Consider the following 26,138-nt stretch of genomic DNA (forward strand, 5'->3'; position numbering starts at 1 on the left):
TAATTTGAATAATGGAGACTACTGTGTGACGTAATATGAATTGGTATTATTTTGTGACCACCATGAAGCCACACCCCTATATTTTTTACACACACCTTCGGCGCACACTGTCCCTATGTTAAATGGGGGGGCACCAATTCTCTGGTTCAAGGCAACAAAATGTCTAGTTATGGCTCTGGGCACATATAAAGACCTCTGTGGATTGAGGGCACATTGGAGACAGGAAATAACTTTTTGAAAGAGTTGGAAAGTGCTGTATTATTCCTATTTGTTTCATACTGTATCAAGGAACTCTGTTGATTAGCTGCTTTATTCCTGGCGACATACAGTATTCCACACTCATCACTACTGACCTTTCTGGTGCCAGTCTACAACCAAACAATTGTCATTCAAACACAACAAAATGATCACAGAAATAGGGAATGAGTGTGCGGATGTGGTGGAAGATAGTGACCTGTCCGTGAGCGTAATTATGTTAGTGCTGGCATGCCTGCATGACACTGAGGTAAGCAGGATGATGCAGGATGAGAATAAGGAGCAATGCATCATAGCAGAACAGATTGGAAATGTTCATGGTTTGTGGTGTCTAAATTATCTTTAGATAGAACAAAATTCATGTATCCAAACTGTTCAATAAATAGACTCAAATGATGTTTTTTATCATAGAAAGTCTTTCATCTGATAGCAATATAACTGTGATTTCATGATCACAGCGGATTACTGCACACCGTGACTAGGGGGCGCTGACAAGGCTTTTTATCAAACAAAGAAGATTGTACGGGATCCTGAAAACTGGGCTCGCTTGGCGTCTATGCTCATTAATATTTTTTTTAACACAAATGTTGTACAACTCATATACCTGATTAAATCTCATCTGCAGCCAGCCATAATGTTTTGTGCAAACAGTTGATTCATGTCCCTGATATAATGCAATTCTTAGACAGCTCCGTTAATTACTTTCATTTATTTCTAATCTGCTTAATGCCTTAGTACAGTAATTCTTGACTAAATATGCATTATGCTCTTTTATTTAAACTCCTAAAACAATTTTCTGCTACGCCAAATGCAAACACTTCTTATACACACAGTGAGTCACAGTGCTATGAACAACAGTGCAGATGTCTAGAATGTATTTCTTATTTCCAGAGAAAAGCATCTTTTAGAAGTACTTGCTATATAGCTCATAGTTTCATTACCACTGTTTCAGCAGAGTTACAGTAATAACAAGACAGTCTGAAAACGCATTATGTAGTACATGAAAACTGGAGGTTTATTCAAGACTATTTTTATTTTGTATTATAATTTGTATTTTGATATGTGATACGGACTTCTATTGCTTTATAGCAATACCTCAGAGGACAGTAGCTTATACAAACACAGTAGTAAGTAAATTTGGCACTGGATATAAAACTAGTTCAGGCTGCTTTGTCGAAATATTGTCAGGCTGCTTTGTCGAAATATTTTAATACTACTTCCAAATTTTGCAATTTAGAAAGAAGAAAAACATCTATTGACACAAGAAAGAAAGCATATTACAGGTGACACTGTCATGTGTGTTTTGTCATACACGTTGACAGTCTCTTTTATAAGTTGATCCAGTTAATATATTTTATTCATGATAATTATGTTGCTGTTTAAACTGTTGTTTGCTATAGGAGGGCTAAGGCAAAATTCTGTTAGCCCCGTAAAGCAGGAACGTGCGGTGAGGTAAATGTCTCAGGAAGCAATGGCTAGTACCAGGGCCAGATTTACACACAATATATGAGCTGAAGGGTTCATGTGGGCATTATACACAGGTGCCGCAGTTTTGACTATAAAAATGATTTGAATAATACAAAAAAGATATTTCTAACATATTCTTTTCATAGTTTTTCAAATACTTTATTCAGTCAAAACTCCAGTGCAAACATTTAGTATGACAGGAAAGGCTCTGCCCCACCTCACCGCACGTCACCTGACGTAAAATGAATGGGGGTAAAAAAGGGTGGTACACTTGGCCTTTGTCACCTTGGACACCAATTCCTTCTTCTTTTTCACTTGATCCCCTTTTTAAAGCCGTTATATGACCATGTTAAAGGGTGTTAACACAGAATCAGTGAAAAGTTCATGGATTCATGCATTAACAGGATCATTGCACCAGCTAAAATGCTAGTTATTGGGTATTTTTTTCACGATAAGTGCTGCCGACGGGCTCACTTCAGGGCTAACTGAATAGCCCTGGGGATCAATTAGCCCACGGTAAATTACCGCAGCTAGTTGAATTTCCCCCTAAATTGGTTGCTATTCCCATATGCGAAGATAATTATACTGTATAATTAACCAGGTGTCATCTTTAGGTCAACGTTTGTTCTTCTGAAGTCTTCCCACTTATTTATTAAAATCACTTATTATATGGGCTGGACAATTAAACACTCTTAATAACCCCAAATGTACCTTATTATATTGACTTAATTTCCTGGTCCAAGCCTGTCACTAACCTTAGTGCTAAATAATCAGAATGTAATAAATGTATATGAGTACTGTATTACCGTTCCTTTAAATGATTAATGAGCCAGTAATATAAAAAGACAAGGTACTATATTTGAAGTGAGGACAACTTTATGGAGAGTATTTCATACCAGTTCTAAATAGCAACAGTTAATGTGTCTGTAATAGATCTGTCATTGCCAAATTCTCATCCTTGTGACATAAGCCTGCATTGGGTAGGCAGGGAAGGTTAAAGCCACTAACCAAGTTGTATGATTTTAAATGTGTAAATAACCTCTTGTCTCATTTACAGTAATAAGTAACATTAATATTGTACATGCTCTGCAATTTCTCTATAATAAATATGTTCACTAGAACGCTATGCCACATGCAGTAATGTACCCAAAGAAACTGGATTCTTCTAGAACAGAGCAATAAATATATATACTGAAGGCAATAACATGGGAAGAAACTGTTAACATCTGTAAATATGTCAGATGTAGAATATTCCCAATGCATTCCTATTTTCATCCACTTTTTATTTATGCACACTAAATTAAGGGGCATATGTATCAAAGCTTGCATAGCAATAAAGTACCAACCAATCAGCTCCTGTTTATTTACAGGATATGTTTGAAAAATGACAGTTAGAAGCTGATTGGTTGGTACTTTATCTCTCTCCCCTATTGATCTCTCCCAGCTTTGTTACATACACCCCTAAGTAGTATAAGTCATGGATAATCCATCTCCTATTATTTATAGAATCTAAAACCAGATAAGCCGGCGCGAGATGTGGCTTATCAGGGATTTGTTTCACCGGCAGATGAAGCCCTGTTTCAGCCAAAAACGGGGCTGTTTCTACCGAAAACACACAGGTTTCACTGAACCTGTGTGTTTTCGGGTAAAAAGGATGTTTTTTTCCGGGTGAAAAAACATTGAAGAAACTGCGGGAAAAATCAGCTTCTTCAACGGTAATTGAATACCCCCCTAATAGTTAAATTTACTATTCTTTATGCTGTCTAAAAAGCTATTGTTAGTTTATATCACTATTTGCAGAGTCGTAACTAGACATTTTGGTGTCCTGTGCCAGAAAGCACATTGGCAACCCCCCTCCCCATACTTTAGATAGGGGTAGTGCCCAAAAAAAGGGGTGTGGTACTGTGGGGAAGGGGTGTGACCATTCAATAGTACCCCCAATTCAAATTACAGCACACAGCCTTATAAACATTACAATACACAGTAGTGTCCCTTATTCACATTACACAGCACATTATTGGTGCTTATTCACATTACCTCACACAGTAGTACCCCATATTCACATTACATCACACAGTAGTACCCCTTATTCTTTTTAAGTTACACAGTAGTACCCCTTATTCACATTGTGTCACACAGTAGTACCCCTTATTCACATTACATCACACAGTAGTACCCCTTATTCTTTTTAAGTTACACAGTAGTACCCCTTATTCACAGTGTGTCACACAGTAGTACCCCTTATTCACACTGCATCATACAGTTCAGCCCCATATTCACTATAAGCCACACAGTAGAGCAACGTATAGTACATTATGCCACACATTAGTAGTGCCCCTTATACACATAATGCCCCTTACATTATACCCTTACATATTACGTGCCACATTAGTAGTGCCCTAATGCACATTATTATACACATTAATGCCCCTTATACATCATGCCCTTACCCATTATGCCACACATCAGGCCCTTACCCATTATGCCACACATCATGCCCTTACCCATTATGTCACACATCATGTGCATACATATTATGCCACACATCATGCACTTACACATTATACCACATATTATGTACTTATACATTATCTCTCTGAAGCCTGCCTGCCTGCCCTCCCAAATGCCGACCCGCAGCTCCTGTGGGAATGGGCTGGTACTGGGAGAGACGTCATGACATCTCTACCAGGAGACGCAAAGGGGTGGAGTATATGGGTGGGCAGCACGTATCATCAGGCACGAAGGTGAACCCTTAAGACTTCAGAATCAGAACTTTCACTACCCATATCTGGAAAGTATTGAGACTCCCCTTTTAAATATTAGTGAATACCATATCGGAAATAGAAACTAAGTTCCCTTTCTCCACTCTTCTTTTTTAAATTGTATATGAGAACACAAGGACTATGCACTCGTCGAAAGTAACCTTGATGGGACTCTGGAAACTATTTTGGTATACTGCATTTCATTTATTAATACTGTATTACTAATACTCATCCTATTCGTTAGAGCACCCCGGAGGGTGTTAACACTTTCTGTTTTGCATATTGTTACCCTTGTATGTGACTGGTGACACATTCACGTTGACACCCACTGTAGCTGCTCTAAAGTGTGCAAGGAATATCTCTTATTTTTTATATAGTGCATCAGATAGTATTGTTGGGGACTCTGACTGGCCAACTGCTGTAGGAGTACAAAGCCCAGCATGACAGTCAGGACCTAGGGTCAATTAAAGAAGAGGAGTACCAACTTTCTGGAGAGGGGGATACACAATGTGGGTCATCCTGGCTGCAGAGAGAAGTCCCTAGGACTGTCTGGTATTATATACCTGATATAAGCCATGCAGTCACTGTATCACACACATGGGAGGGATGACTCTGAAAGACTACAAAGCCCTGCATACCAGTCGGGACCTAGGGCCACTCTTTGGGAGGCAGCAGCTGTCCTGGCGTATAGAGACCTCACCTCAGTGCCCAGACTAATTATCGGCTGCTGCTTCCTCTCACCCTTTCCTCCTCAGGTGGAGCTGCGTGCAGGAAGGGGGAGGCGCTGAGGAACAAGTCCGGGGGCAGACATAGTTTACACAGGCACAGAAGTGTGTGAACAGCTACCCCCGCCCTATTCATAATTGTTCTAGTTGCTGGGGAGTAGTTTCCCTTTCCCTGGAGTCCACATTGGTGTTACTGAGGAGCGGGGACCTGCAGTGAGGGTTCTGTCTGGAACCTGGCAGTAGGTATCCCCTTAGAGCCCTGTCCTCTTCTGGTGGAGCTGTGTGTGGGAATGGGGAGGTGCTGGGGAACAGGTCTGGGGACAGACATCACTTACACAAGCACAGGAGTGTGTTAACGGCCATGGACCAGCACTCAGGAAATGAAAGTGGGCAGCTGGAGAGTCCATGTTCAATGCCCCTGCCCCATTCATTAACGTTCTACTTGCCGGGGAGGGGAGAGTTTCCCAAGAGTCCACATTGGTGGTGCTGGGGAGCGGGTACCTGCAGCAAGGGTTCTTGGACCTGGCAGAAGGTAGCCCCTTAGGGCTGAGAGGAAGGAGGGGAGGTAGAGTACACCCGGCGCGCATGCCCCTTAGTGTCCCCCTAGTTGCAGCCATGCACAAGGTTGACATGGACAAAATGTCAACATATGAAAGGTCAACACTGGAAAAGGTCGACAGGAAAAATTGTTGACAGGGTCAAAAGGTCATCATGACAATGGTTCACACACCTTTTTTTGCATTTTTGGGGTTAGTATGGATAGTTTTTTCATCTGGAACCCCCAATTGTAGAAACACTGCCCCTCATGGGCTTGCTTCGCTCATCACGCTTCGGGCATAGTGTCTCACTTCGCCGCCACTAGGTTACTAAAGGTTATGATTTGTGACATGGATAGTCAAGGTAGGAAAAAGGAGTTGAGGTCATATGGATCGGGAGCAGGATCACACCATAACACGGTTTTCCAATTGATTGTTAGATGGTATGTACAACTAAGGAGATGAATAGGAAAGTGCTGTTTAGTTCAACAGGCAATAAATAATTCATCAGGCCTGACAGTATTTGAAATTACCACAAAAAGTTAAAAATATATTTCTGTAATATAAAATGACTACTCATAACATGGACACAAATAATAAAAACCTGTTAGGTATTTATACTGTAATGGATAGGAATATTTAATATAAAGCTGTGAACATAAAAGAAAAATATTTTCCTTTGCACATTACATTTCCTGTGTTTGTCCAGAAACCCCCACTACTCAGAGCTAGATGAAGTCTTTGGGGGGCAGAGCTAGACTAAGGCTTTTGGGGGCACTAACCACTTAAGAGAAGAGAACTACCAAGGTATTGAATTTAAAGCACTGTGTGAATATTCAAAAAAATACTATGTACTGCCAGAAGGGTCATGGCCAAGACAGAGGGATTCTCCTAGTACAAGACCACAATCCAACCAATTTCCTCCCCATTCTTTCTGGGAATGCAGCAAATACATGCATAAACAAATCACAAGTAACAATAATCAAATATCTATAATAAAATCCAGGCTAATCATCCATCTAAAATCTACACACTAGAGTCGAAGTTATAGAATACCCCCTTATAGCTTATAGTGCCTGCAAGTGACAACACAATTCGGCCTCGTATTTCAGCTCACATGGCACTGAATCAATGTGAATCATTCAAGCCTCCTCTTACTATGGCTTGCACTGCCTGCAACATAGAAAGCTCCTCACACCCACCAACCAACTTATCTCTTCATTTGACTTTTCTGAGTCCTGGCACTAGGTCATTGCAGCACAGCACACCAGCATGTCTACACCCCAAGCTAGAAGATCTCCCCAAATCTGTTGCCACATACATTATTATTATTATTATTATTATTATTATTATCCTTTATTTATATTGCGCCACAAGGGATCCGCAGCGCCCATTACATAGTACATAATCAAATGAGCATTCAAGAAAACAGCACTTACAGTTCAAGACAATATAGGACAGGTATAGAAAACCAGGGTTTAGGTGCCATCAAAGGGAGTAAGGAGTGTACGATTGTGTAAGTAAGAAAAGGAAAGGCACATGAGGAAAGAAGTCCCTGCTCTTGCGAGCTTACAATCTAAAAGGTGAAGGGCTAACAGACTAGGGTGACACAGAAAGGGTAGACAGTGAGCATAGACAAGAGGGTTAGGAGGAGAGTTGACTGGGTTTAGTGAAGAAGTGGATCTTGAGAGCCCGTTTGAAGTATTGTAGAGAGGTGGAGAGTTGGATGGGGAGAGTTAAAGAATTCCAGAGACATGGAGCAGCACATGCAAAATCTTCTAGGTAGGAGTGGGAGAACGTAATCAGTTGGCAGGAGAGACAGCGTGCATTATCAGAGTGAAGACGATGGGTGGGAATGTAGAGATAAGGTCAGAGATGTAAGAGGGAGAAGAGTGGGTGAGGGTTTTGTAGGTGAATGTGAGAAGCTTGAATTGGATTCTGAATGGGAAGGGTAGTCGGTGAAGGTCCTGCAAGACAGGGGATGTGGATGTTGTATGTTTGGTGAGGAAGATAAGATGGGCGGCAGCATTGAGGATAGATTGGAGTGGAGAGAGGCATTTTTTAGGAGGAGATTGCAGTAGTCCAATCTGGAGATGACCAGTAAGTGGATGAGGGTCTTAGTAGCGTCCTGGGTAAGAAAGGGTCTGATCCTGGAGATGTTTTTGAGATGGAAACAGCAGGTTTGTGAGAGGTACTGAATATGTGGTTTGAAGGAGAGGGAGGAGTCAAAGATTACTTCAAGACATTGCACTTGGGGGCTAGAGGAGATAGTTGTGCCATCAATAGATAATGAAATTGTGGGAGGTGAGGTTATGCGGGAGGGAGAGAAGATGATCAGCTCAGTCTTAGACATGTTAAGTTTGATACGAGTGAGGAGAGCAGGGGAGAGGTCAGGGGAAGAAAGGTAGATTTGAGTATCATCAGCATAGAGCTGATATTGTAAGTCAAAAGATCTAATGAGCTCACCTAATGAGGATGTGTAGAGAGAGAAAAGGAGACGCCCAAGAACAGAACCTTGGGAGACACCTACTGGTAGAGGAAGTGGCTGGAGATGGAGTCATGAGAGAAGACAGAGAAGAAAAGGTCAGAAAGATAGGAGGATAGCCAGGAAAGAGCAGTATCACACAAACCAAGGGCGTAAAAGATTTGCAGGAAGAGAGGGTGGTCTACAGTGTCAAAAGCAGCAGAGAGATCAAGGAGAATAAGCAGAGAGTAGTGTCCCCTGGATTTAGCAGCAAGGAGGTCATTGCAGAGGTCCAGCAGTGAGTGGGAAGAAAGAAAGACAGTGAGGCGGTTGTAGACAATATGCTCAAGAAGTTTGGAGGCAAAAGGGAGGAGAGAGATGGGTCAGTAGTTGGAGAGATTGCTTAGATCAAGGGTAGATTTTTGAAAAATAGGGGAGACAAGTGAATGCTTGAAGGCGGAAGGGACAGTGCCTGATGAGTGTGAGATATTGAGAAGATGGGAACAGGCAGAAAAAGAGAGGAAGTGGAGAAGGCGGATGGGAATAGAGTCAAGTGGGGAGGTGGATGGGGGTGAGGATATACAGAGCAGGGTCAGGGAGAGATGCATGTAGGCATCTCCATAGTGCAGCTGGGGCAGGTGGTAGGTGCACTACACCATACTAAAAACAAAAAGACAGAAAAGTGCGCTTCAAAACAATAGTGCTGCAACAGCTGCTAGGGTGGTCACCTCACACCCAAGGACAAATTCAATCTAAAAAGGTTTGCAGCCATACGCACTTCTGGGATAGAGTAAATCAGTCAAATATAGAGTAACAAGGTGGTAATTTCAAACCATCAAGTTCATCAATTGGACCCAAGGTCTTCAAGTAATTTTCCTCCTCTTTGTGGTGTGATTTTTTGGGGGGAAACTAGTCCACACTCGTCCACATGGAAGAGAACAAGAAGGGCATATATAGTGTAGAACAGTTATTATAACAAATTTTATTTCATCATCCAATCCACAGTGTCCATAAAAATTCATGCATATACAATCCACCAATAAAGTGCCAATGTGCATACCGAATAATGTGGGGTGTTCAAAATGCCCACCCTAAACAGCGTGATGATAAAAATCAGTTCCTTCCCGGGTTCAGGACACTGCAGCAATTCTGGAATAGGGCAACTTAATTCTTCACACTAGAAGACTGGTAGGTCAAGCTGGCCACCAACGCGTTTCTGCTCACCAGGAGCCTTTATCAAGGTGTGTGGTGGACTGGGGTTATTACTTTTATATCCCCTTACATATGACCTGATTGGTCCAGAACAAACTTAATTAAGTCTCATTTACCTCCCATTTAATCTCCCTTCTATCTGTAGGCACATTGGCTCACAAACTTAAGCATTCCATACTGTATAAGTACAACAAAAACACAACACAACTTATAAAGCACATTAAAACTTAGCGTGCGTTCCATTTATCCCGCTGGTGGAATGCACGCTACTTCCGGATTTTACATCATATGCATGTGACTTCCGATTCTCAAAAGCGGAAGTTTGGGCTCCATCCTATTAACCATGCGCTTTCACGTCTCTCCCCGCATCACACATACTGTGTGACATACTTCCGGCTATTGAGTCGCAATGGTGAGGCTTTCCCCGGCTCTTGGTGTGCACGCGTCACTTTCGCTTATTAAAGCTGGAAGCGCATGCCGCATCCTGTAAATGGAACGCATTCCTCCCATGCTTCTAATATACCCCTCTTACAAATAATAGGTCATCTATTGTGAAACACATATTTAAAGTACAATAGTGGATCTAGCAGCAAGGAGCATGTAAACTCATGTAGATTCATAACAGTTCTTCCTGCTGGAGGTATAACTAACCTCCAGAAGTTGAACCGCAACCAACTAGTCTCTATAATTAAAGTGCATTATTTGAACTAAAACATTCAGAGAAATAGATTATCATATGAAAGGAGTAGCATAAAATTAACCAATATATAAAATTCATCATATAGCAGCATTTGGTTAAAATATAACAATTTAAAAATATATATTTTTTAAAAAGTACCTTATTATAAAAACCACTTAAGTTCAAAATCTAAATTAAGACCTTTAGGAGCTAAAGTGCTCATATCATATATCCATTTCATTTCTTCTTGTGCTAACCTTTCGTCTATATTATTCTTCCTCCAGTGGCTTTGTACAACACTAATTCCCAATACATTTTTTATTCCTGAACAACTCTTATTATGAATTTCTTTGAAATGATTGGGAACCGAATGTTTTTCAAAACCGTTATTTATATTACGGACATGTTCCGCCCATCGGTCTTTTAACAATCTTGAAGTTCTACCAATGTATTGTAATCCACACATACACTCGATAAGGTAAATACAATTCTTTCTTACAGGTTATAAAATCCATGATTTTATATGATTTTCCTGTAACCATAGATAAAAAAAAATTCTGTTTTACTTGATTGCGAGGTATGGCATCTGCACATCTTACATACGCCACATCTATGGAAACCTTTGGTCTTGATACAATTCGACCATTTCAGTGGTATAGCACTTTTTACCAATTTCTGTTTTAAATTAGGTGCTCTTCTATAAATAAATTTTGGACGATCAGTTAAAATTCTCTTTAAAATGGGATCTCTTGATAATAGATACCAGTGTTTGGTCACAATTTTTTTCATTTCCTTATATTGTGTATTATATGATGTAATAAAGGGAAGGACTATTTGGTTTCCATTGTCTTTTACCTTTGGTATGAGTAATACATTTCTGTCTATTTCTGATAGCTCAACTATGTGTTGGTCTATGGTTTGTTCCTCATACCCTTTTACCACAAATTTTTCTTTTAGTTCTTCTGCTTGTTCTTTATACATGGCCTCATTGGTACAATTCCACCTAATTCTTTTAATTTATCCTTTCGGTACGTTTTTTTTATCCTATTCGGATGATGACTGCTAGTGGTCGATATGTAAGAGTTACTATCTGTAGGTTTGAAGAAGGTTTTGGTTTGTAGGACTCCATTATCAATATACAGTGTTAAATCTAAAAAAATAATTTTGGTATTACTTAAAAGTCAAATTGATATTAAATCATTTTGATTTAATCCTTTGCAAAACAACTCTAAGTCTTCCTTCTTCCCTTCCCAGATAAAAATAATGTCATCAATAAAACGATACCACAATTTTATATGCTTTAAAAAACGATTATTATTCCAAATATATTGTTCCTTCCATAAATCCATAAAGATGTTTGCATAGGAGGGGGCAAATCATGTGCCTATAGCGGTACCTTTTATTTGTTTATAAAATTTCCCATTAAACCAAAACACATTATTATTTAAAATAAAGCCAATACTTTCTAAAATAAAGGGGATTTTCTTATTCTCAGCATCCCCCTTTTCTAGACAAGGTTGAATAGCTTGTATCCCTTTTACATGTTCAATTACAGTATATAAGCTACTGACATCCGCTGTCCCTAAAAATAATCTTGCCATTCTACTTGTGATCATTTTTCTAAAATGTCCATAGTATCTTTAATATGAGACCTAATCTTTAAAACCTCTGGCTGTAAGTGATGATCAATAAAATGGGACAAATTAGCAGTTATAGTGTTTGTTCCAGCTACTATAAGCCTTCTGGGGGGATTTTGAGAATCCTTGTGGATTTTTGGAAAAATATAGAGAACCAGAATACTTGGATCATTTATTTTCATTTAGTTCTCTTCCTTTTCAGAGATTATACCCTGTAATCTATATGTATTCAATAGAGCCTTCATATCCTTCTCTATTTTTCACTCGGATTACTCCTTAATGGCATATAGGTTTCCTTATCATCCAATTGTCGTTTCACTTCCATATTATATTTTTCAGTATCCATCACAATGACCCCCCCCCCACACACACACACACACACACACACACACACACACACACACACACTTTGTCTGCTGGTTTTATAACAATGTTATTGTTATTATTTAAACTTTATGGCTTCCCTCTCTTTTTTGGTCATACTCTGATGTTATATATCCTTTTGTAACATTTCCTCTAAATCTAGTGTAACTGCTTTGTTAAAACTCTCAATAAAACAACCTCTATTGAGGGTCAGATTAAAAGTTGATTTCTGTTGAAAGGGGTCTCTTGTTGTAGTGGTCTCCCCCTTTTGGGTTAAAAAAATATTTCTTTAAAGAGACCTTTCTTACAAACTTCTGGATATCTAAATACATTTAAAATTTGTTTAATTTATTATCCTGAGCAAATTTAAGACCCCTTTCAAGTACTCCTTTTTCCTCAGTCATCAAATGATGTTTGTTCAAATTACATTTTTAATTGTATCCTTTTCATGATGAATGTGCATCTCCTTCTGTTCTCTATCTACACTCTTTTTTCTCTTTCTCTCCCTTTTTTCTACACCCTTCCCTCTTTTCCCTCGCTTTTTAGGTGGTCGTCTAAAAACTAAAATTTTCTGGACCATCTCCTGCTCTGCCCTAAAAAATCTTCATTATTGAAATTATGGAATCTATTTTCATTTCGATCACCAAACTACACCACTCTGGCACTTCCATTTACTATTTGTGCTGAGCTCCCCCAATGCTATGGTGTGAGAGAGACAATTGAACAAGAGGAGAAGGAGGAAGCTAAAGTAGAATTAAAGAAGGAGGACTGCAATTATGACCTCTAGTGTCTGTCAGTGGAGCCAGCTGCAGCAGGTGCCCACACAGCCCTGGTGTCTGCTGCAGCCGGGTAGAGGAGAGTGGGGATCAGTAGTGGCTCTTGCCATGGCAGCGGAGGCGCCCTGGGGACAGCGGCGCCTCAGGCAAAAAGCCTGCTTGCCTGTGGCAAGAACTGCTACTGACTCTATATTCCCTATTACATGTACACCATACACATTCATGCTAGGGTTAATTTGTAGGGAGCCAATTAACCTACATGTATATTTTTGGATTGTGGGAGGAAACCGGAGTACCCGGAGGAAACCCACGCAAGCACAGGGAGAATATACAAACTACACCAGTTAGGGCCATGGTGGGAATCAAACCCATGACCTCAATGCTGTGAAGCAGTAATGCTAACCATTACACCATCTGTGCTGCCCCAAAATGTTATATGGCCTGTTTTATCTAATGCGCTGATATCTTCATAACAACACATTTTGGTGTTTCCAATCTGAACAAACAATGTTGTTCCAAATGTCACATACCCAAACCAAATACTGCTGTTTTATATTCATGAATTTATCAGCACTAATACATTGTCATCCAGTCAGTAAATCATTCCCAAACATAAAAGGTAATTGATGTATATAATCGATTAGGTCAGAGTATAATCACCCCACAAGGCTGTTAGTGTATCCCCTTTAAGATGGTTAGTGTTTATAACTGATTGATGACATGTTCTTTGGCAGCCAATCACATGTAGTTTAGGTGTGGTTAGGTAATTTTATATTAGTATCTAGCAGCCATTTTGTCTCTTGTCTTTTGTTGAAAACCTTCATGCCTTTCTCTTTAGGAGATATTTGTTCTGTGTGGTGGCAGTTATTGGTATATAATAATTACATCCCATCAGGGTATTTGAACCGCCCATCTGGGTGTGTCTAATATGGAGAGTTGTACACCATCTATTGAGTTTTTGTATGCATGAATGTGTCATGGGTTCTTGTCTGACCACATACTAACATTAAATAATAAATTTAAACTGAATTATATCACATAAAATGTTATCTAATATGAAGCCAACTCCTGTTGTGTGTTTTATTTTATAAGTTAAGTAGTATATATGTTTTAATATTAAAGTGGAGTAACCATGGCAATATTAGTCATAATTTATGAGTAATTCACAGTGCTAATTACTACCTTAATAGGTTTCAAAATGACACTGAACATTTTTGGTTTTCAAGGTAAAGTGACAAAGTAGCCTTTGGCTGACACAAATATTTATACTAAGTGACTTGTATATTACATATTTTAATATGAAATATTTGGTCATTTATTGGCATTGCTATTATGAGAGTGTAAAGAATTGGAAAGGTTATACTAGCATAATCAACAAATGGGACTCAATCAGTGATTGACCTCACAGACGACTTAAAATTCAATTCTCCAGTATTGATGTGGTCTACTGTTCCAGAATGGCAAATCATGTTTGCTAGCAGTGCAAGTTTTCTTTAAGGCTGCATCTACATCAAACGATATGTTGTCTTATCCCTTGAATCAGAGAGATGTGTCATACACATCGTCTGATGTGTACCAGTGATTGCACATTCTTGCCCACTGACATCGGGGTCATCACATCTGATGTTCTGCACATCAGATGTGATCATGTGGTGACCAACGGCATGCTTCTGGATGCATCTACTGAATGATATATCGTGCAGTCATGTGCTATATTGCTCTGTGTGTATGGGTGACCACTGTAATGTTACATCAGTTGTCCCATCGACCATGATCCAGGATGGTCTGATGTGTACCAAGCCTAACACCCCATAGAAGTGTGACAGAAGACTTGTGATATTGGTACTGCCATAACCGGCTGATATGTCTCCAGTCGGTAGCAAATAACAAACAATTGAATTCCTAACATAGACCAGAGTATAACAGAGAGTGGTCACTTAAATGAGGATGGAGCATCTTTGACTTTTACAACCTGAGGTCAAGAAAAAAAAAGAAAATTATAATAAAGCACCTCATTTGAAAATTTGAAATACTGGAGAAAAGAAAATGTTAGACTTTGAATATATGCATCCATTTCTTTAGAAGTGTTCTTCTATTACTAACTTACATAATAATTTAGATGCCATTTAATTTTATTTTTCATGTTAACATTTAACAGATCAATTAAGATGATTAGTTCAGTGGATTGTTTATTCTGAGGAAGGAGATCAATGATCTCAGCAGTGCTGTACACTAATCTGCTTAACTCCCCCCAGAGCTATTTAATAGTCTAAAAGTAATCTTATCTAGTCACCACGAGTGGACTCTGTTGCTATGCAGAATAAATATCTCAGTTTTTTTACACAGTATATGTCCATAATTTATATAAACCTTTTATTGTAAGGAAAATAATAAAATTGACCATTTTAAAGTTAACATTTGTTATTCAGTAAACTAAACTACTTCAAACAAAGGGCATAATTCAGACCTGATCACAGCCACAAAATTATTCTCTAATGGGCAAAATCATGTGTACTGTGGGGGGAAGGGCAGATATAACATGTGCAGAGAAATTTAGATTTGGGTGGGTTGTTTTGTTTCTGTGCATGGTAAATACTGGCTGCTTTACTTTTACACTGCAATGTAGATTTCAGTTTCAACACACCCCACCTAAATCTAACTCTCTCTGCCCATGTTTATATCTGCCCCACCTGCACTGCACGTGGTTTTGTCCATTAGAAAACAATTTTACTGCTACGATCAGGTCTGAATTAGCCCTAATGTACATATGGGTGGCTTTGCTGAAAATACTGCACATTGTATGTAAAACATTAGCTAGAAATATATTGACATAAAGCATTACTGTTATTGGAACATCATATTGCATAACGATGTACTTTTATTATTTGAGTATGATAGAATGCAAGACAACATGGGGAAAATATTTCACATACAAGGGGAAAAACATATCTAGGCTTCAAGATGATTCAGAGTTCAGTTTCTCATCATCATTTGATGATCATACAGCATATTTGTCTTCTCTGCTAGTTTATTATGCGTATGGCATGAAGGGTTCCCCGGAGAACTGATTACGTTACTACCAACTGCATTCGTATTTTCTACTAAACTGAAATTGCTTTTCCATGTATGGAGCCACTGACTTACTTGGAGATGCCCATGTCACTTTAACTCTTTAAGGCAATAGTGATACTAAACGAGTACAATGGAGCCATATACAGAAAACTCCAGCCAAAAATGAACATGCCATCAGAAGCAGTAAATAAACTGGCAGTATGTTTCAATCTAACACTTATAACTCCAACAGTTTCTAGCTCTGGGGTAATGGTCGCCAACAGGCAAAGTGATGAGAAAGGGCAGCTCATTTCTGCGAAAACCAATTGTGTTTGTGTTCTTTTCTCATGGAGGCTTTATCCAATTTCAGGCTATCATTTCACGTAATTAATTTAAGACGAACTATCTTGAAATTAGTTTTAAGAGTCATATGTCATTATAATAGTCACACAAGAAGAATCTATTGATTTTCTCCCCTCAAGTTCTAAGGTTCTAAATGGATATAGAATGGTCTCATATAGTTTGTGGTGTTGGTTACACAAGATTACAGTATGAGTGCAATTTGTGCTTATCATGCCTTGGAGTAACTTGATTTTACACTGACCAATCCTGAGCCCAAAGCTGCAGGATATGTGTTCATTTTGGAAATACATGGACAGGTCTATCTAACAGGTGAAGATCTATACTAAAACCATAGTAAACAATCAAATATTTTATTTTATTATCTATTTTGCACTCAGTTTAAAGATCATTGCTAATGGTTTGCGATAAGACAGACGTGCAGATTACAAGAGCAGGGAGGAGGGCACAATTCGTCTGGAACATGCTGCAATAACATCCAGTGGCTTACATCTAATAAGGGTGTAAGAGTTAAGCCTTCACCATACTGGCAATGTCATAGCAGGGCTAAAATATGTATTGTGCAGGTCAAGGGAAGCCGGACCAACAAGCAGAGGAATGCTGGTGCTATGGAAACTCCTGATGGCTCTACTAGTTGCCGGGTGAGTGCCCAGAGTGTCCTTAGGACTCTATGGGTGGCATGCTGCAAGCTAAATGTAGGTGCCGTGCCATTAGGCAGTGACAATGAAATCTCCTGGGCCTGGCACACTGCGCAGCAGCACCACTCACATTCTAGTTGCAGCCTTGCATATTGGTGTTTGCTTTATGAACATTTCTGTTTCATGATGCTTTTATCTATGATTTCAAATGTCTAATTAAACTCTGAAAATACAAAAAAATTGTTGTAATTAGATGATGCCACATAAACGTGCCTTACACACTATAGACACAAAATATCAGACAGCCTACTAAACTGGTACAGAAATACCACTTGAAATCTAAATAAATCTGTCTGATGATGAAAATAGGGTTGCTGTACTCCCCTTAAACAAAAACAAAACTGCAAGAAGAGAAGCACTGACTAGACTTAGGGGGATATTCAATTAGCCACGGTAATTTGCCATGGCTAATTGCTCCCCCGGGATATTTAACTGTCCCCGATGCTGGCAGTCATCTGGGATTTGTTTTCACATGCCTAAGGCGGTCAAAAAAAAAAATCCCGATAACCAACCCTATCATCCCAGATTTTTCCAGATCCTATGTGTTTTCACCTGAAAAATGAAAATTTTGCAAGAGAAAATAACAGGGATTAATTGAATTGCCCAAAGCTAAACATTGGGCAAAAATCATGATAAACCCCCATTTTGTTCTCCTGAAAAATGATCAGGGCCAATTGAATATATCCCCCTTAGAAGTGATATGATGAATTTAATAACAGATAAGGTAGATCTAAAGCATATATGAATAATACTAAACAATTACTAATAAAAATATAAAATATACAATTTGAGAGCTGCCAGTTTGTAAATTCAGTATGCTGTTGTGCTGGATAAATACTTCTTATTTTACAAAAACATTCCCAGAAAGAAAGGTGTGGATTTGGTAGAGCTGTTTTTTTTAAACTTTTCGGTATTTAAGTGTTATAGGGACTACAGGTCTACTTGGGAAGTAATCCTCAACATGTACAAAATGTCAGACATTGACTGTGTTGACAATGTGCATTACTGCCAGAGTAGGCTCATTACCAGATATCCAGAATTTATCCTGTTCTAGCTTCCTGTGCTCTGATCTGGTCCGTCTCACGATTCTCCTCATCTGCTCCTTTGGTACTGCTTCAAGTGACTTTCTGGGACCAATTCTGGCTTTTTTCTGATCTGATTCTGCTCTTCCCTTGGTATCACATTGCCTGCCTGTTTCTGATACATTTCGGATGACAACTCTTCAGTACACCTCACAGCGCCCAGTTTACTGCCTGCCTTCAGTTCCCCCAGAGTCCACCAGCCCCATACATTAGGAACACAGTCAGAGGGCCACAATCTGCTTATTGTGCGCAGCAAAGTTCAAACCTCCTTCCGGGGTTTGTCACATGGTGAAAACCACTAATATAACAGACTCTGCCCTCTGTTCTCGGTATTCGCAAATCCTACAAGTACTTGCAACCTTTCTTTATGAACTTTCATAATTATCACAGTACTGTAGGGAATAGCTGTGTTTATTAATAGATAATTAGATGAATTACTGCCTGTTTTTGAAACATTTGTCATGTATTAGATGTTTCAATGTGCTGCTGCATATCTTTGATTAATTTCTTGTTGCTGGTTTTCTTTGTAGTTTTTAATTTATTTATTTTTTTGTTTTTGTTTTTTCCATTTACCGTAAATTGTCAATAAATAACATTGTTAGCTTGAAGATAAGTAGTCTGTCCTGCGCTAATTTTGGCATACTGAAATTCTGGGAGCTTCCCCTTACTGAAAGTGAAGCAGTGTCTTTACTGCAAAGTAAAGGTGTTCTACCAGCAGAAAGAAAATGCAGGAATGGCCATTGTGCCACACATTTTGGGACTTGTGTTTTCTGGAAATGCAATCTAAAAATATGCCATGGCAAAAGATATATTCAAATTGTCAATTTCTATGATAGGTGTCACCTTCCAGCATCTACCTTTGTCAGCATCATTTACTGCTGGTGTGCGGATATGACCTTTATTAAATGGTGTAAAAGACAATTAGACATGGCTGATAAGGCCGTCATGGTTCTGAATAACTAGCTGAGGGAAATCAGTTCGGCATCTGTGTAGAAAATGACTCCAAAAAAACATTGGAGGAAAAAATCTGATCATTTAAATTGACAAAAGCTTATTTTTTATAAAGAACAGCCAACAATGCAGGGAGAGAATTGCCTCACCAATGGGTCTGTGCGGTATTTATCAGGAAAGTAGCGACATTTTATTTCTTACAGAACTCCCAGATAGAAGCGCCAAAACTCTGTTACCTCTGGCAAAGCAGAATTTTACTGAGAGATCCATTATCTACGCTGATTCTTGCCAAGCGTACAAGACAGATGAACTGATAGAGACCGGATTAGCTCTCTTCAAGGTTGTTCACAGGTACATATTTGTGGGCCCTAAGACCGATGTAAATGTGTAACATGTGAAGACGATGTGGGGATCATCAAAGTGGAGAAATAAGAAACACAGATGAACAATCTTATTTTTCCAAGTTTCTACAGCACCAAAAAAGGAGAGAAAGAGAACTATTCACAGCAATTATATCCCCAATTCAATTTGTGCTATTTGCATCATGTTATTAACTAAATATATCTGAAGTTAGAAACTAACACACAAAACTAGTGTATTATACAATACAATCAAAGTGGGGCTCATTTACAGTGGCGTAACTACAGGGTGGCAATACTGGTAAATGTACAGGGATCCACAAGGTGAAGGGGTCCACCACACTCCAGCGTCTGAGCTCTGTCTGTATAGGCCCGAAGCTGCGGACTGGATTTCCAGACTCCCAGATCATCATCCACAACCTCCCTGATGCTGCTGCCTGCTGCGCTCACCTGACACTCCCTCCCCCATCACCATCATCTGTCCGCAGCTTACCGGAGGAGGTTCCGCTGTCATTGTGGTCCATCTATGGAGGTTGGCGTCCCCGTGGGTACCCCTACAGCTGCCAATTGGTGTGTCCCCTTGGAGTACTTCTGAACAGCAACCTGTATAGCTCCCTTCTCATCTCCTGGTTCCCTGTCTGGCTCCGTTGGTACCTACACAACTGCAGTTGCACATGTAGTCCTACAATAAGGGTGTATAGAATTCATATAGAAGGCCCATTCGAAGAGTTCGCCAGGGGCCTCCAAGCCACTAGTTATGCCACTTTGACTCTTAATTAATGTAGTAAAGCGTACATTTTATTTTATATTATTAGGTTGTGTAGGAATAGGAAATGCTACTTCTGTACTGAGTGCTAACATATATGCCTACACTCAGGGGCATAACTAGAACTTTGTGGGCCCCATAGCAAAATCTTGAAAGAGCCCCCCAGCATTTGTCACTACAATGCCCCTTAGGGGCAGGAGAGAGAGGGCAGTGAGAGAAAAGAGGGTGTCAAGGGGAGAGAAGGAGAGAAAGAGAGAGATGAGCAAGTTAGGGAGGGAGGGAGAGAGAGAGAGAGAGAGAGAGAGAAAGAGAGAGGGATTTCACAGAAAAAGAGGGAATGAGAGAGAGACAGTGTGAAAGAGAGAGAAAAAGAGAGTAGCGACAGAGAGTGTTAGGAAGAGAGAGGGGGCAGAGATAGAGGAAGAAGGACTGAGCAGGAGAGACACTATTTGACTACAGCAGAGGCAGGGGTGGAGGTATAAATGGACAGACGGGGAAGGGGGACATATGGAGTATGGGCGGACAGATGGACGGACAGAGCACACTACATGGGCATAGATGGACGTTGGTGGTAATGATTGACAGGAGGGCGCATGGACCGAATGGGAGGGGGCATAGACAGACAGACGAACAGACAGAGCACCATATGGGGGTCTAGATGGACAAATGGGAGGGGGCATAGATGGACGGACGAGAGGGGGCATAGAGGGACAGATGAACAGACAGAACACCATATGGGGGTATAGACAGACAGACAGGAAGGGGCATACACAGACAAATGGATGGATAGAGCACCATATGGAGGTATAAACAGACAGACAGGCAGGGGCATGAGTGGACAGACAGAGCACCATATGGGGGCATGGACGGACAGAAGGGGGCATAGACCGATGGAAGGGAGGGGCATAGACAGACAGACAGACATGACCAAAACCTTTAACTATATAAGGTGCAGGGGATGCAGCTGTTATGAGGTTTGGGGAAGACCGAAGGCAATCCCATTTCACTCTCTAAAATGTATTATTATTTAGTATATTTTTATTCTTAATTCTTATATTTTTACTTACTGATGCCGTGACAAGTGCGGGGCCCGGCAGTGTACTTACTGATAGGGAAGCCACTTGTTCTAGAGAATCCATCAGTGTGACTGCGCATGTAGTAGAGGCGACGACGGTACACTGCTGACAGATGTGGCACTGTATAAGCACAATCAGTGCGCGTCAACCAACCCTGCTGCCCCGGCGCCACTACTGCAGGCGCCGCCATGCTTCCAGATTCTAGAACAAGCAGCTCCACCTCCCTTCTCCCTACCAGTAAGTACACTGCCGGGCCCCGAACCTGGCGCAGCAACAGTAATTACAAATAAAAGAATTTAAAAAAACATGTTTTTTAGAGGGTGCAGTGGGATTGTTTTTGGGGCCCCCCAAGTCGCTGGGCCCCATGGCAGCTGCATATCCTGCACCCTGCATAGTTATGCCACTGCCTACACTTGCAGGCATACATACCCGCACTAGTACTCCTGGCAAACGACTGGCATAAGTACTATTCTTGTTAAATTATTTTCATTGCAAGAAATCTTAAGAATACTATAAGTACTTTTTTATATTTTATATTTTCCTACATGTAACAGAGGTGCATATGCATCCACCTCTAAATAAACCCATCTATGCATATATACCGTATATGTTTCTTTTAAACTAAACAATTTAATTATATACAGAAAGTATACTTATCAAATACATCTATTTTACCATTTAAGAAACATAAATAATTTACACTTGAAAATATTTATTGCTTATGCTACCAACCATGTCATAGTCTAATAACTTTTTATTCCAGCAATTTGATCCAGTCAGCAAATTCGAGCATAGTTCCCAGATGTACTTAAAGTATAATGATCCAGTAGGGTCAGAATGCAATTAGGATGCATGAAAATTGAAAAGTAGTAAAACATCCTATGTTACACATAGTGACTTTGCTGGCCAATTTAGCAAATTGAATACATATTGGCCCAAAATAGTGACTTGTGTGGGGTAACACCCATCACCACCATGTATGGCCAACAGATTTAAAATCTCTCTGTATCTAAACCATTTACAGCCAAAACAAACTATTTAGCTGGATGGCTAAATTGGATATAACTCAGACCAAGTGGCAATATCTAAATGTAATTGACCCCATTTACTATACAAAGATCAGTCAGTGATCTCACTCCATCTACTAGCCTGTTGTACACCATATTGGATCAAATGAAATCTGACTAGATTTAATCCAATCATAAAATGTATGTTGTTGGGACCATACATTATACAAGTTTTGCCATTATAATAGTTCCTTATAATAAGCCATCATATTAAGGACTTTTCTCTGTTATGAATATTTCCATATGCTTTAAATGTGCAAATACATATAGTGATGGATCTTATGTGATGGATTCCATTATTCAACATTTGGTCTGAACATGCAAATCTGACAGTTGTTCTACATAAGTGCCAATGTAGACTGCACAAGTCGCCGGGGAATGAAACACTCGCCTTCTTCATTGACTGACAATGTCAGAGTGGGGTATGCCCTTCTCTCCTCTCCCTTGCCATTTGTTACCTTGTAGAGCAGGTAGGCACATCAGTATCTGTGATAGGCTGGGGAGCATGGAGCTGCACAGGTGTCACAGCCCTTGTTTGTATGTCTATCATATAGTCAGGCCGTGCGTATTTCACATGGGAACTCTAGAGGAAATAGGTTGGGTTTGCTTTGGGGGGGGGGGTTCTACTTAATACGAATGTTTTATTGGATATTCTCAGTTCTTGCTTGCCCAAAGGCTTTTTCTTCTTGTAGTATTTTATCACAGCCTATATATCATGATTTAGAAGAAAATGTAAGACAGTGGCTTCCACAGCTATCCTTTGGGAAACGCAGTGATAGCAGACACATTCACATTCATATGAAAACGATGTGAATCTCTGTTTGCTTACTAGATCATCAATTATTCAAGAAAAAAATATGATGGTTGCAGGTCTCTAAGGAATGATTTACAAACTGTTGTTATAAATCTGTAGGTAAGTTGACTGAGGACTTCTTCATGCAAATGTACAGACAAAAGGGAGGCAAAAAAACATTGTTTTCTAATAAAAGCCAAATATTTAATTCATTTAGAATATATTTGAAATATAAACTGACTGATCCTGAGTTGCAGGCACAGATATAACTGCAGATCTTTGCCCATCTGCATTACTGCAGTATCTATGATCTCCCCTGTCCATCCACTTGTGAAAGTATCCGTCATTACTATCAACAGCCCTGACCATGTGCAAGACATTCATCCTCAATCAGACATCTCAGCCTGGCCAGCAATTTCACCAACACACCGGTGTCACACCCTTAGAACACTTAGCCAGCAAGCAAATGCCCCAGTGCCACAAAATTGCCCCCATTCAGTCGCAAATGGAGATGCGATTGAGCTGCCTACAAGTCACCCATAGTTGGCCCTCGTTGCATACACCCAGTAACAAAACATGCTGAGTTCTACAAATCACAAGATCTAGCTGCAAAACTGAGTTGTGCAACTTTGAATCAGTCCATAATCTTTAAATGAAACATATACAATCAACAGTATAAGGCTGTAGAGAACTCTATGATATTCACAGGGATGACAAATGAAATCTCTGTTTTACTCATAACAAGGTGAATTGTGAGTGATCCATTGCCTCTTTATAATAGCATTTATGGTATGACAAAAAGTAAATGTAAATATTGTACACACCTAATCCATATGCCAGTATATATCTATAGCAAACAAGAATAAAACATATTTTCCATATACCCATTATCCAGCAATTTCCCAACATTAAAATGAAGCAAGTTGTATATAAGAACATTAATCTCATAGTGGAGTATTCTTCAACAAGGGAAGTCAGACATCATTATCTCCCAGCCTTTGGCTTTCTATTTACCTTTATGCCCAGCATGACACTTTTCAAACCTGTTCAGGTTAGTGCCCCCCATAAGATCAGCACACTCACTGAAATACGTATTGCTTTTGTGAACATGCCAATGCTCTTGTTGGCTACATGTGTTCCTTCATTGTCCTCTTCAAAATGAGGACACCCCAGATGAGCAGAATAAACAAAATAAAGTAATCAGACCTATGGCCTGATTAAAAGTGTGGTAAATATTAGAGATGAGCGGGTTCGGTTCCTCGGAATCCGAACCCGCCCGAACTTCATGTTTTTTTTCACGGGTCCGAGCGACTCGGATCTTCCCGCCTTGCTCGGTTAACCCGAGCGCGCCCGAACGTCATCATGACGCTGTCGGATTCTCGCGAGGCTCGGATTCTATCGCGAGACTCGGATTCTATATAAGGAGCCGCGCGTCGCCGCCATTTTCACTCGTGCATTGAGATTGATAGGGAGAGGACGTGTCTGGCGTCCTCTCCATTAGAATAGAGATAGATTAGATAGAGAGAGAGAGATTGTGCAGAGTCGCAGACAGAGTTAGTTTACCACAGTCAGTGACCAGTGCAGTTGCTAGTTAACTTTTATTTAATATAATATATCCGTTCACTTCTCTCTGCTATATCCGTTCTCTGCCTGAAAAAAAAAACGATACACAGCACAGTCAGTCACACAGTGTGACTCAGTCTGTGTGCACTCAGCTCAGCCCAGTGTGCTGCACAGTCATCAATGTATAAATTAAAAGCTTATAATTAATTGTGGGGGAGACTGGGGAGCACTGCAGGTTGTTAGCAGGAGCCAGGAGTACAATTATATTAATTAACAGTGCACACTTTTGCTGCAGGAGTGGTGACCAGTGCCTGACCACCAGTATAGTATTGTTGTATACTACTAATATCTCTTTAAATATCAACCAGTCTATATTAGCAGCAGACACAGTACAGTGCGGTAGTTCACGGCTGTGGCTACCTCTGTGTCGGCACACGGCAGGCAGTCCGTCCGACCAGAATTGTATTATTTATTATTATATACCTACCACCTAACCGTGGTTTTTTTTTCATTCTTTATACCGTCATAGTGTCATCCTAATTGTTACGAGTATACTACTATCTCTTTATCAACCAGTGTACAGTGCGGTAGTTCACGGCTGTGGCTACCTCTGTGTCGGCACACGGCAGGCAGTCCGTCCGACCAGAATTGTATTATTTATTATTATATACCTACCACCTAACCGTGGTTTTTTTTTCATTCTTTATACCGTCATAGTGTCATCCTAATTGTTACGAGTATACTACTATCTCTTTATCAACCAGTGTACAGTGCGGTAGTTCACGGCTGTGGCTACCTCTGTGTCGGCACACGGCAGGCAGTCCGTCCGACCAGAATTGTATTATTTATTATTATATACCTACCACCTAACCGTGGTTTTTTTTTTCATTCTTTATACCGTCATAGTGTCATCCTAATTGTTACGAGTATACTACTATCTCTTTATCAACCAGTGTACAGTGCGGTAGTTCACGGCTGTGGCTACCTCTGTGTCGGCACACGGCAGGCAGTCCGTCCGACCAGAATTGTATTATTTATTATTATATACCTACCACCTAACCGTGGTTTTTTTTTTCATTCTTTATACCGTCATAGTGTCATCCTAATTGTTACGAGTATACTACTATCTCTTTATCAACCAGTGTACAGTGCGGTAGTTCACGGCTGTGGCTACCTCTGTGTCGGCACACGGCAGGCAGTCCGTCCGACCAGAATTGTATTATTTATTATAATATACCTACCACCTAACCGTGGTTTTTTTTTCATTCTTTATACCGTCATAGTGTCATCCTAATTGTTACGAGTATACTACTATCTCTTTATCAACCAGTGTACAGTGCGGTAGTTCACGGCTGTGGCTACCTCTGTGTCGGCACACGGCAGGCAGTCCGTCCGACCAGAATTGTATTATTTATTATTATATACCTACCACCTAACCGTGGTTTTTTTTTCATTCTTTATACCGTCATAGTGTCATCCTAATTGTTACGAGTATA

General features: G+C 40.0%; 1 protein-coding gene across 1 annotated transcript in view; it reads right to left on the bottom strand.

Moving 5' to 3' along the window:
- The window catches only part of SIM1 (SIM bHLH transcription factor 1), a 113,459-nt gene that overhangs the window by 35,216 nt on the left and 52,105 nt on the right, over window positions 1-26,138 (bottom strand). The window lies entirely within an intron of this gene.

Source organism: Pseudophryne corroboree, chromosome 4 (genome assembly GCF_028390025.1).
Source record: "Pseudophryne corroboree isolate aPseCor3 chromosome 4, aPseCor3.hap2, whole genome shotgun sequence".
Taxonomy (NCBI): Eukaryota; Metazoa; Chordata; class Amphibia; order Anura; family Myobatrachidae; genus Pseudophryne; species Pseudophryne corroboree.